This window comes from Ictidomys tridecemlineatus, chromosome 16 (assembly GCF_052094955.1).
Source record: "Ictidomys tridecemlineatus isolate mIctTri1 chromosome 16, mIctTri1.hap1, whole genome shotgun sequence".
NCBI classification, from domain to species: Eukaryota; Metazoa; Chordata; class Mammalia; order Rodentia; family Sciuridae; genus Ictidomys; species Ictidomys tridecemlineatus.
The window spans coordinates 1,026,348-1,040,200 of record NC_135492.1 but is presented as its reverse complement, the minus strand read 5'-3'; positions in this window follow the sequence as shown (position 1 = coordinate 1,040,200).

Sequence of the window (13,853 nt, the reverse complement as noted above, 5' to 3'; positions counted from 1 at the left end):
AAACAAGTACAACAGTGCTATGGCCTGTAACCTTTTAATTATCTGTGTTCTAATTAAGCCCTTGCAATTGAACTTTCTTGTTATTTAAGTTAAAGTCCAGTTCCACTTTTATTTCCTGCCACACCAAAACAAAGGACTTTGCTTGAATATTAGAAATGCTTCTAAATGTCATTTTAATAAAGTTGTTTTACATATTTAAAAACTCAGTTGAAAGAAAACTTGGTGGCACAGGCCATAACCCCTGTGGCACAGAAGAATTATACATGGGTACCATGAGTTCAAAGCTACCATCAGCAAAAGCAAGGCACTAAGCAACTAAGTGAGACCCTCTCTCTAAATAAATACGAAAAAGGACTGGGGATGTATCTCAGTGCCCCTGAGTTAAATACTTGGTACAAAAAAAGAAGAAAAAGGAAAAAAAATTCAATTGAGGACAAATACATTAAAGAAACAAACAACAACAACAACAAAAAAAAAAAAAAAAAAACCTTTATTATGGACAAATTAACTACACTATTGTGAGGATGGCCTTATGCCTGGCCTAAAAAAACTCCATTTTAAAAACTTCAGTTTGAAACATGCATTCTCACCAGGCATGCCTAAAGAAGCCCTGCAGTATTGCCCACAGACATAAACAAATCACTTCCTCTCAGCTTGATAAACAGAGTGAGGCCTCTGGCAGGTTATCCTCACCTAATAAGAGGGAAAGGTGAGAAGACCAAGGTGCAGACCACCAGACCAGATGTTTCTGGCCCTAGAGTAAATGATGTCATGGAAAAATCTGGTGGTAACTAACAAGGATTGAAAAAAGGGTGAAAAAGCTTCAAAATTTAGTATAAAGAGTAGAGCAAATGAACAGATGTTCAGCCAGCTCAATAAAAAATGCACATGAGCTGGGGAGGCTGATGAGGACTTGGAATGACATCTCATCACTTCTCATCATTTGTATTATCCTCACCACTCTTAAGCTCTACAGGCACACATTAGTGAGAGGGAGAAAGGTAAAAGATTATGTGATGTTCTTCTCATGTGATGAAAACTTAATTTCAGTGGGGAGAAACCCAATGGGGAAAATAAAACCAAGAGGCAAGATCTCCCACACACCCAAAATATATACTTTCATGAATAAAAATTTTATCAAAATTACTTTAAAATTTCATTTCACTTTTGTGCTGTCTGGTCTTATGAGAAAGCAAATTTTATTTTAAACTTCTAAGCAATGTCCTAAGACATTAATATTTTCCCAGAGGGAAAAACAATATAATGCATTAGTATAATTTAAAAATTTCTAGTTTTCATAATAAAAATTAAGAAGGACAGCTTAAATCAATTTAATAACTTAAACCACTATATCCAAAATATTATTATTTTTGAAAATATAAATTGACTAATAAATGTATTTTTCAAGCTTCATCCTAAAATTCACTCTTGACCTCTCAGGGATATGTATGTTTACCACAGCTATATTTCATGTTTGAGATCTACCCTGACCTCAGCAAGGTGAAAAAAAATGGACAACTCAGTTCTGTGTCATAGGTTATGGAATAAACATACCAAACAACATTCTTTCAGGGCCAAAGAACAGGAGAGACTCTGCACTTTGAGACATAAGCCATCTACAACTCAGACGTGTACAAAAGTGGAAACTGTTTCTCACAGGATTCTGGGCACAGATCCATTTTCATTTTAGATATCATACTTTAACCAAAAGAGATTGGTATCACTGGAGAGAAGACTCTAGGTCATCAGATCATCAGTAACCCAGAAACTAGAGTCTAAACATTTAAAAAAATTTATTTTGCAGTTTTGTCTTTAGCCTAATGCAGGGTTGTGATTTCAATTTTCTTCTTTAGTATGGGGTACTCTGAGAATACCATCAAATAGTAAAGGCATAGAAGTCTACACATTTTTCCATATAATTCAATAAAGCCTGTCAAAAGATTAAAGTTTAAATTTAAATTAATAAAAATTTAACCAGTACCCATAAGGCACAATATGTTTTTCACATAACTTCTGTTCCATATGTGATTGAATCTTGACATTCAGCCCATGTTTAGTGAATTAGATATCTATTACTGAATAAGAAGAAACCATATAAAAATTATTGTCTCAAGTGTGGGCTTATCATCAATTAAGCCTGGGTTCATATGGGATATTTTTAGTGCATTAGATGAAATTTGGTAAGGTTACTGAACTTCAGAGGGAGATATGGTTGCCAAAAAAAGCACCCGTCTTCTCAGAATCAAATAAATTAAAGTGGGCTCATTCTCATGGAGGTGACAGTGTTTTGAAATTAAAAACAAAGTATTCAGTGCGTTTCCTGACTAACACACTTTCTTTTTTTTTTTTTTTTGAGGGAGAGAGAGAGAGAGAGAGAGAGAGAGAATTTTTAATATTTATTATTTAGTTCTCAGCAGACAAAACATCTTTGTTGTTATGTGGTGCTGAGGATCGAACCCGGGCCGCATGCATGCCAGGAGAGTGCGCTACAGCTTGAGCCACATCCCCAGCCCCAACTAACAACTTTCATAGTCACAGATTTAAATAAGTCACACACAAAAAATAAGAGCTCAGATCTAAAATTTGGAAAATATACTCTGCACTTTGGCTACAAGGGGAGTAAAAACACATTGTCAACTTTATGTGTACAGATAGGGCTAAAGAATTGCTAATACGTTGACACTCGGTATCATTCTGCTTTTTGTAATAAATGAGGTTTACATAGCTGTTCAGTGTGAAAGAATATTTAAAAGGTCTCCTGAATATTAAGCAACTTTACTGGAATTCAGGATCAATTCTCTGTGACCCCAAAGCCACAACTCACATCCTCTAGACTACATGAATTATCAGTCTTTCATTATTGTCTTAGAAGTTAGATAGTGGCACAAAAAAGCAGAAATTTTTTGTACCAAAAACTGGACTCAGAACAGTTTATCACAAATCACATCTCCAGCCCATTTGTTTTTAAAGACAAGCCAAGTTCTCACTAAGATGCGTAAGGCCCCACTGAGTTGCTGAGTCTAGCCTTGAACTAAAAATCCTTCTTCCTCAGCCTCTTGAGTCACTGAAATTACAGACATGCATTACAATATTGGCTATTGTTTTCTGGTTTATGAATAGGCAAAATTGAAATGATATGCAGAGAAGCAGCTGTTATAATCACCCCTTTATTAATTCTGGCTTATTTCCTAAGGTTTAAATATTGAAACCCATATTTCAATGTATACTGAAGGTAACATTATCTATTATAGTCAACAGTCTGTTGATCTTCATTTTATCCAGACAATTTTTTATTGCCTAAACTTTGATTTAATTTGAAAATGTTACTCAATATATTTGAACTTCTGGTTTTTCTTCTGGCATTATTAGGATACTAGGTTCAAACCATACAGCCTATGGAAAATAATATTGTGATTATAGCTAAAGAGAAGACAATATGATAAATAAAATTTTAAACTCATGAGGATGAGGTATTTTCTTTATTTTTATGTAACCTTGGTGAATAAGATACAGAGTATACAGCCAAACCTTAAATCTTACAAAGCAGGCTCTAACTCTAGTTAATAAAGAAAAATATCAAATACAAAAAGTTGTGTTGCAAAATCACATAGCAGTTGGTTTGTTATCAGTAGCACAGGAATGGGTTTCTGCCATATAATATCAGTATGATTTCAATACATATGATATCTTTAGATGCAGCTACACAAGAGTTGATCAATAAGTTGCAAGAATGATGAACTTGTTTAGATACCATCTGTAGATTGCTTTAAGTAAACCTAGACAGGGGATTGTGTTCTAGTCATATCACAATACAGAATATTTTTTGAGGCCTGTGGATATAGAGCTCTTACCTCCTTGCTAATAGATCATTGCAGAAGACTTCAGGTATATAGATTTTTTGATGATGAAACCTATAAGAGTGGATCATTGGAAAGGCCAAACAAACATGGCTATAGCTACTCTGTTGTTGATGCTTTCAAAAGGTTACTGTTATTATGATGATGATTATTATTATTAGTCTTATTATCATTTATTTAAGTAATTAATACCTTGATTAGGTGTATACATTCATTGTCATAAACATTTTCTTCTGAGCATGTGTTCACTATGTAAAATATTGATCATGCACCTTTGTTTTCTGGTCTATATATGAAAGGGCCTATGGAATGATGCAGGATCCTGAGGGCTGAATGCTCTGGGATACCTGGGAGCTATTGTTACCTCTGCATACGCATGACTACACTGCCAACTCTTCCTCACATCTCTTAATTGCTAGAGACCAAAATTTTACATCCTGGGTCTCAACACCCACACAGAAACTCACATAGTCTTTAGGATATTTGCAGGTGAGAGATATCTCAGTCCTGATAGATTAATGGAGATTCTTAGGGGAGTAGTGGCAACTATGGACATGAAGAAGCATACAACACAAGAGAGCAAGATTATTATTATTTGTCTGTAAGAATTTGAGATAAACAGCATTCTGTGTTGCACCTTAAGAATGGAGAGGTTAGCATTGCTCCTTACAGTAGAAGTTGTAAAATGCTCAATGCCATGAGGCATTTAAGGACAAAAAAGATCGAGTATGTTAGTACCTGGCCAGGCTTCCAGAGGGCTGTATTTTTAGCAAATAACCAAGGTCATAAACACTCATATTCAATCTATGTACTCAAGGTCAAAAACATTTGTTTCTGAGCATGCTCTTACATCAGTAAAATGTTGTTGATATGCCTTCTTTGTCTGACCTGCATCAAAAAAAAAAAAGGTCTATTTAATAATTTGTGGGGCTGAGGGATAGAAGCTAGAGTTTGGTTATGGGCTATTGCTGCCTTCAAAAGTAGCATGCCTACCATCCCAAAAGTTCCTCACATCTTCATTCAACTGCTTGAGCCACAAACCTTGCTTTTTTGATATAAGCCCCTGCACAACAGCCACAGATGTGAAATCATTTTTAATTTGAGACTATCACAAATCCTCTGCTTTATGTAAGGAGTATTGTGTTGTTTTGTAGACATACTCCCAGATAAAATTCATATAGTGGAGATTTAGTATATTATTTATTTTAGATTACACATATGGCCTTAATGTTTTCTCACCCTCACTTTTTTAATTTAGTGCTTCATATTCTCCATTTACAAAACTTTTGTGATACAGATACAGTCTTTTTGTTGCAGTTTCCATAGCATCCTGCATTTTCATCATGACTGAAATGAAATATGCCTGTTTTCAAATTTCTCCTGATAATAAATTTAAAAAATATTGCTTGTTCTTGATTTTTCAATTCAATTTTCAGCAATTTCCCTAGTTTATTTGAAATCCTTGCTATAAGCTTTAGACGTTTTTCTCAAACATATATTCCCCATTGAATAATAAGTTCATCAGGTGTAAAAAAATTTTTTTAAGAGAGAGTGAGAGTGAGAAAGAGAGAGAGAGAGAGAGAGAGAGAGAGAGAGAGAGAGAGAGAGAGTTTTTTAATATTTATTTATTTTAGTTTTTGGCCGACACAACATCTTTGTTTGTATGTGGTGCTGAGGATCGAACCTGGGCCGCACACATGCCAGGCGAACACACTACCACTTGAGCCACATCCCCAGCCCCAGATGTAAAAATTTTGTTTTTCTTTTTTTTTATTGTTTCTTTTCTTTTTTTAAGGGGAGAGTAATGAATACGTAACCCAGGGTAGTTTTTCTAAACCCCTATATCACCAGGCTTTTTAAATTGTATTTTATTTTATTTTTAGTTTTCACACAAAGTCTTGCTTAGTTTCTTAGGGCCCTCTCATATTATTTAGGCTGAATTTTATTGTGATTCTTCTGTTTAAGTATCCCAAATTATTAAGATTTTTTTTTCAAAGAACCAATTTTTATTTTTTTTTAAAGAGAGAGTGAGAGAGGAGAGAGAGAGAGAATTTTTAATATTTATTTTCTAGTTCTCGGCGGACACAACATCTTTGTTGGTATGTGGTGCTGAGGATCGAACCCGGGCCACACGCATGTCAGGCGAGCGCGCTACCGCTTGAGCCACATCCCCAGCCCCCCAAATTATTAAGATTGTTGACATGAGCCACATATGTGTGTAACCTCTCTCCCCTTTTTGAATAAATGTCACTACTTAAAAATAATGATGAATCATGACTTCTAAAGGAGGTAAGTTTTGCCTTTGTGTCAGGCATATTTGATCTTGATATGTGCTTAAAAATTGTGAGCACACAACAAAGCATCTTTGTAAGATCCTGTTTCAAAATAAAGAAAAAGAAAAGAAAAAAATTGAGGATACAGCTCAGAAATATTAATTTTCTCAGTTTAACCATCAGCACTACACTCATATAAACACACACATTCACACACACACACACACACACACAGTACTTGTGAGATTTTGAAAATATTTTTTGACACTGAACAGCCGTATAAACCTCATCTATTACAAAAGGCAGAATTAGTGACATAATATCATGGGTCCTTTAGCCTTCTCTGTGTACAGAAATTTGGTAATGTGATTTTACTCCTACTCTAGCCAAATGCAGAATGCATTCTACAAACTTTGGGTCAGGTCTCTTCTTTTTTTATGGCTTTTATAAAGTTGTGGCTATGAAAGAGTACTAGTCAGGTATCTATTCAGGAAATAATTTTTAATGTTTTTGCTTTTTCTTTTAGAACACTGTCTCCTTGATGAGAACAAGCTCACCTTAATTTATTGGATTCTGAGATATCATGTGAAGAAGATTCAGGGTGCTTTTTTTTGGCAGCCAGATCACCCTCTGAAGTTCAGTAATCTTAACAGCTAAACATATGCAGCAAAAATATTGCAGATGAATGCAGTTCAATCCAAATGTGAACTAGTAAGTTTTAGAGTGAATTCTTATACAGGTATAGAAAACAATATACCCACTGGAGGGAAAATGTTAGGGTTTAATCATATGTGGTACAGTGAATATCTGGAAAACAGCAGATATCTTATATAAAGTATTTTAATTTCTTTTATTTAAGTTCATATCCCCAGCCCTGATCCTTAGTCTTTTAACAATGAAAATGGACCAGCTTGCATTTTGGACTTGATTATGGGCCCACTCAGCTTAGGTTGGAGGCAGTGCCTGAAGACTTGTCCAATAGTCTTTTATGTGCCATTCTTTTAATGATTTTGTAGGCTTTCTGTCATGGATCAGGAGCCCAAATTTCTGTGCTAAGAAGAAGCTGAAAACAAATCACAGGGAGAACTCTGAAAACTCTGAAAGCAAGAAAATGATAAGAGTGCCTTGTTATCTTGAGACTAGATAAGTAGGCTGTTTGAAGCTGGCAAGAGTGGCAATGGTGGAAAATGAAAATTGTGACTAGGTACTTATTGTGAGGGGGCAACAATGTGATATATGCAGTACAGGAGAGAAAAAAAATTTCCATGCACTTCTGTCCATTTCAATGCTTTATTCACTGAATTACTCAACATAATTTCACTCTATAGGTTCTTAATCAAGAAAACAACAATTCTTAATGCTAGGTACTGCAATAGACATAATCCATTCACAGCTAACAATTATAAATTAATTCTAAGCACTGCAAAGCACACTTAATCATGACAGGCTAATTACAGACATTCCCTCTGCATGCTAAATTCAAAAGTCTCAAGCCTTAGGGTTTATGTCCAGCATATGCACACTCACTCAGACCAAGGTGATCAGGACAAAAACCAAGGCAGGGCTTTCCTGGTGTGGAGCAGATGACTGGTTAAGGAGAGGATGCTAGGGAGAAGTTGCAGCTCTCACCAGGGTCCAGACAAGGGCAGAGAGTTGGAGAGTGCTGAGTATTATGCAGAGGATCAGGAAATGAAGACAAGTAATGGGTTGTCAGGTCCTCATCAGGCTTTGCAGCTCACGTGCATCCTTGGCTGGCCGAATCCTTGTTCATTAGTTCTATTATTTACATAAATTTTGGGCTTTTTGACCCCCTTCTTGCAATCTTCTTCAGCTATCACCAGGTTTCTGCTCTTTATTTACCCTGGGGTCAGAAACATCTTGTCTGGTGGTCTCCACCCTGATATTTTTGACTTTCTCTCTTATTAGGCTAGGAGAGCCTGCCAGGGGCTTCACTCTATTTATCTGGTTGAGGGGAAATAACTTGTTTGAGGTCATACTTGAGTGCTCCGTGTGTGTGCCTGGTGAGACTGCAGGTTTGAAACTAGAATTTTTAAAATAGAGTTGTGTAGGCTCAGGCCTAAGGCCATCTTCACAGGACTCCTCAGAGGGTCTCTGTGGCAGATAAACCTCTATCCTTCCCCCCTTACTAGTCTATTGAAGCTTGTATCAGCAGTTAAAAGCCTGGGCATTTTGTTCCATAATTGTATGGTGTTTTCAGCTTGTCTCTAAAGCCCTTTGTAGGCATCCATGTGCCATGAGTCCAGCATATTCCCACATTGTTTTTTGAAGTCTGGGATAATTATCTGAAGAGAACCCCAACTTCATTTGTTGTTTCCATGCACAAGAGAGATTGTACTTTTAGAGCTTGTTATGAAGGTTTTTTTTTTTTTTTTTTGTGTGTGTGTGTGTGTGTGTGTGTTGTTTTCCTTTTGGTACCAGGAATTCAACACAGGGGTGTTCAGCCACTGAATCACATCCCCAGCCCTTTTTAAATATTTTTATATGGAGACAGGGTCACTTTGAGTTTCTTAGGGCCTCATTAAGTTGCTGATGCTGGATTTTAACTCAATGCTCCTCATGACTCCTGAGCTTTTTAAACGTAGGGGAAGCAGTATCACAAATTGAGAGAACAACAATATAAATTCCAGAACTTCAGCTTAGCTCTTCCTAGATCTGAGAATAAACCTCTAGTTTTCTAGCTCTCTGTTCACATATTCAAATCTATGGTTCTTTTTTAATAGTGAATTAATATAAAATTAATTAGTATAAAATAGAAGAGATAGTAAAATGACAGTAATCAAGATAATGAAACTCATTCTAACACAGCTGGAGGCTAACTGGAAGATATGTTAATGAGCACCATTAAGGCCTATTTCAAAGGTAAAAAACCTTAATGCCCACTTTTGGGAACACCTTCAACAAAGTCCTTTGTCCAGTGGTGAAGTTGCAAGAGAAAAGATGTGTCACAGAAAAGATGAAAATGAACCCATATGGTAGTCAGGATGCCTATTTTAAAACCTATTTTAAATAAATTTTTTCATGTCTGCTGAAAAACATCTGTAAACTTTTAAGATAGCACACAAAAATGAGTTTATCTGGTATCATTCCCCATCCCACATAGTGGGAGTTCTATTTTGACTTGCTTAAATAAATAGATTTTATTCTTCAAAATTTGTGAGACAAGCACCCAGATGCAATTGGCAAAGTAAGAAATTTTGTTTCATCTCAAAACTCCACTTTCAACATTATCAATGACTATTTTCCCATATTTTATTTCATTTTTCTTCAAGAACTAGAGAGCATTTTCAAAAGATTTGATTTATCATCCGTGTAGGAATGGCGGAAAAGCTCCATAAACTCAAAAATCAGAACTGTAGAGGCCTGTCACAGAAGAGAAGGGGGATGGGGGAAGAAGAGAGAGAGAAGGTGGAAGAGAGAAGGAGGGGATGGGGAGAGAGAGAGGGAGAGGGTGTTGATATTTATGAGCTCAATGGGGATGAGGAGGAGCATAGGGGAGTGGGATCTTACTTCTTTATTGGCTGAGAGTTCACGCCACTTTGGGGATTTGGAGGTGTGCCATTGTGCCATTAAAAGTTTGCACCATTCAGTATCATGGACCTGAGCTCCTGGAAGAGAACTGCTCTAAGCACCATCTTTTTTTTAAGACACACACACACAGAGAGAGAGAGAGAGAGAGAGAGAGAGAGAGAGAGAGAGAGAGAGAGAGAGAGATTTTTATTTTATTTTATTTTTTTTTAGTTTTCAGCGGACACAACATCTTGTTTGTAGGTGGTGCTGAGGATGGAACCTGGGCTGCACACGTGCTCTACCACTTGTGCTACATTCCCAGCCTTTCCAGGCACCATCTTTACCAACAATTTGAGCTTTTTACATATGAATAAAGCAGAATAAAATTAGGTGACATTAAAAAGAATTAATCTCTTCTAAATGAGGTAATTTAGTTTATGTGTCCAAATAAAGGTCCTCAATTCATTTTGTTTTCATATGTAAGATCTTTTTATTAAAATGGCCCTGACCCATAGAAACATTCTAAACATTTCAGTGAACACCTTTCTCTGGTGTGACAGGAAATTAAAAGTGGGACTAACTTAAATTTAAACTACATGAAAGATCAATCTCTCCTTTATTCCTTTTTTGTTTGTTTGTTTGTTTTTGTTTTTTTTGTGGAACTGGGAATTAAACTCAGGGCCTCATGCTTAGAATGCAAGCACTCTACCAGCTGAGCTATATCTCCAGTCCCATATTTTGGGAGGCAAAACCAGGGATTGAAGTCATGGGCACTCTACCACTGAGCCACATCCCTACACTTATTTTTTATTTTTACTTAGAGAAAGGTTTTCACTGTGTTTCTTAGCTTCTCACCGTTGCTGAGACTGACTTCAAATTCAGGATCCTCCTATCTCAGCCTCTGAAGCAGCTGAGATTACAGACATAAACCACCATGCATGGCCAACTTCAATCTCAAAAACTAAAATACACAGCAAATTAGGTCACAGGCTGTCAACAAAAAGGTACACTATCTAAAAAACTATTTTTTAGTTGTTGATAGACCTTTATTTTATTTACTTATATGTAGTGCTTAGAATTAAGAAAAGTGCCAGACAAGTTAGCTACCACTGAGCCCCAGCCCCCTTGTACATATATTTTTTTTTTATGGTGGATACTAGAGATTGAATTTAGGAACACTGGACTACTGAGACTCAGTCTCAGGGTTATTTTTTACCTCATTTAGAGATGAGGTTTCACTGAGTCATTTAGCACCTCACTTTTGCTAAGGCTGGCTTTGAAGTTTTGATCCTCTCATTTAAGCACAAAGTCACACCTCCAGCCCCATTTTATTTTATTTTATTTCTTGTACCAGGGATTGAAGCCAGGGGCACTTAACCCCGGGCCACATCCCCAGCTTTATTTTGTATTATACTTAGAGACAGAGTCTCACTGAGTTGTCTAGGGTCTCACTTTGGCTGAGGGTGACTTTGAATTTACCATCTCCTTGCCTCATTTTTCCATCCTTCTGGGATTATGGTTGGGTGCACCTTGCCCAACACAGTTGTGATGTTTTTGTTTGTTTGTTTGCTTTAGTATTTACTCAGTTGCTGAAGCTGTCCTTGAATGTGAAATCTCACTGCTGAAATCTCCTGAGTCACTGAAATTACAGAAACAAATCACCATACCGGTTCTTTTCAGTTCATACAAAGGCAGAATTGGGATGTCAAACAGAAAGAGAGCTGTTAAAATCACCTCATCTATTATAAAAGGTACAATAATCATAAATGCCAACATGTAACAATTCTTCAGCTTCATTTATATACAGAAAGTAGATGATATGGTTTTACTCCTGCTCTAGAAAGAAGTAGAATGTGTTTCCAAAACTTTGAATATGGTCTCTTATTATTTTTTATGAATTATGTAATGCTGTTTGCTATGAAAGAGTATCAGTCAGGTATCTGGTCAACAAACATTTGAATTTTTTTGTTTTTTCTGTCAGAACACTGTTACCTCCATGAGAATAAGCCCACAATAATTTTTTAATCATGAGTTATTTTGGGAAAAAAATCAGAGTATTTTATTGACAGCCAGATTACACTGTAAAGTTCAGTGTATTACCAACCATCAGCTAAAAATATGCAGCAAAGATTCCAGGTGAACTGAGCCTAAATTGACGACCATCCCAAATATGAGCTAATAAGTTTTAGAATGAGTTAATTAGTGATGAAAGGGTAAAGTTTCTAAGCTGGAAAGCTTGAATGTAAAAGATTAGGTATTATTAAGTTCCTCTGTTACACCCAGATTCTTGAGATAGTTAAGACAAGGCCCTACTGGCCATTTAGCCTAGAGCCCTGTGCAGTTGTCACAGGGCCCGAACCAATCAGTTTGAATGTGTAACCCGCTTAGGAATGACCAATCACCCCTGCCCGACCTGTTCCCACCAATGAATGTGCTAATCACGTCTCAGAGTTGTTGTTCAATTTTCCTGTGCCTCATGATGATTTGTTCTGATGTATGCAAAGCCCACCACCCTCTCCAGAAAGTGTACTTAAGCTCTGCTTGACCTCTGTTCTGGGCTTTGGGCTGCTCTCCCTTCTTTAGTGAGCACGGGGCCCCAGCGCGCTGGAATGGATCCCCAATAAATCCCCTTTTGCCAATTGCATGGAGCCAGTCTCTTGTGTGGTCTTCTTCTCTGATGCTCCGCTGGACCCTACCATTGACAGATAATTAGTTAATTTTTTCACTATAGGCTGGATGCCAGTATTCAATCACATGATGTGCAGAGGTTGTATGAAAAACAGCAATCATCTTATAGACAGTGATTTATTTTTTCTTCATTAAAATTTTGTTGACTCTCTTAATAAACTGTATTGAACTATAGAAAAATATTAATAGATATATATGCCTTTAATTGTGAAAATATTCTCCTAGTACTTTATAAATTTGGTATGAATATTAGCATAATTATAAAAGCCAAATATCTCAATCCTGCCTCTAGCGTCAAGGTAAAATTGCAAATAAGTTTCCCTTTAATGTATTTATATTGTAGAGTCTGGGCTACTGAAACATCTGAAGACCTGGCACCTTCTGTGATACCAATTCTTTATGTTTACCATGTGGGATCTGAAATGGGAATGAATCTGTTTTTAGAATCTAGTGAGAAATAATGCCCACATTTGTACAGTTCTGGGTTGGAGCTGCCAGCTATCTCAATGTGCACTGTCTCTCCTGTTCTTTGGCCCTGTTGAGAATATGTCCAGGAAGTGTATTCCATCACCTAGGACATAAAAAATGAGTGGTTCAGGCCTTTCATCTTGCTGATGTCAATGAATCCATAGCTCTCAATGTGAAATTTGGATACAGTAAACTGAGGTATGCCTGAGACTTCAGGTAAATAGTGAATATTAAGATGCTTTTCTAAAAGTGCATGTATGTATTAATGAATTCATAGTGTCAAACCATGATAATATATTGAATATAGAGTTTTTAGTTACAATTTGTTTAAACTCTTATTTTATTCTTCTCCTTCTCCTCCTTTTCCCTCCTCCTCTTCCTCCTCCTCCTTTTTTTTCATTTAAGGACAGAGTCTTACTGAGTTTCTTAGTGCCTTACTTTTTGCTGAAGATAACATTGAACTCACAGTTCTCCTGCAACCACCTCCTGAGCCACTTGGATTACAGGTGTATGTCACTGTGCCTAACTTTTGTTTCTCATTTTTAATCTGAATAGAAAAAACTTTAAAATTATACTTGTGAGTCTCTTTTTAGGGGTGAGAGATATGTGGACCTTGATGCCTAAGAAAATTGCTAATGAGTTTAAACCTCAAGGTGTTTTACATAAGATAAGAGAACAGAAAAGTCAAATAAAAATTTAAAATAACTGTGATATCATTTCTATAAATAAAAATATATACATATTTATTCACAAATTGCTTTAACCTTATATACAGTGATAACTGTCAATGCACTTCTGTCTGGGTTAGGTCCTACTATTAGAAGGAAATTCTCCCTGAAAGTAAATCAACCCAAGGCATTTAATGCAATTCACAGCCACTCAAAATAATAATAAGAAGAAGGGTAGGGGGATTCTAGAATTGTGATCCACACCTGTAATATAAGTAACTTAAAAAAGCATCAAAGGAAAAATTTATACTCTCTCTCTCTCTCTCTCTCTCTCTCTTTCTCTCTCTCTCTCTCTCTCTCTCTCTCTCTAT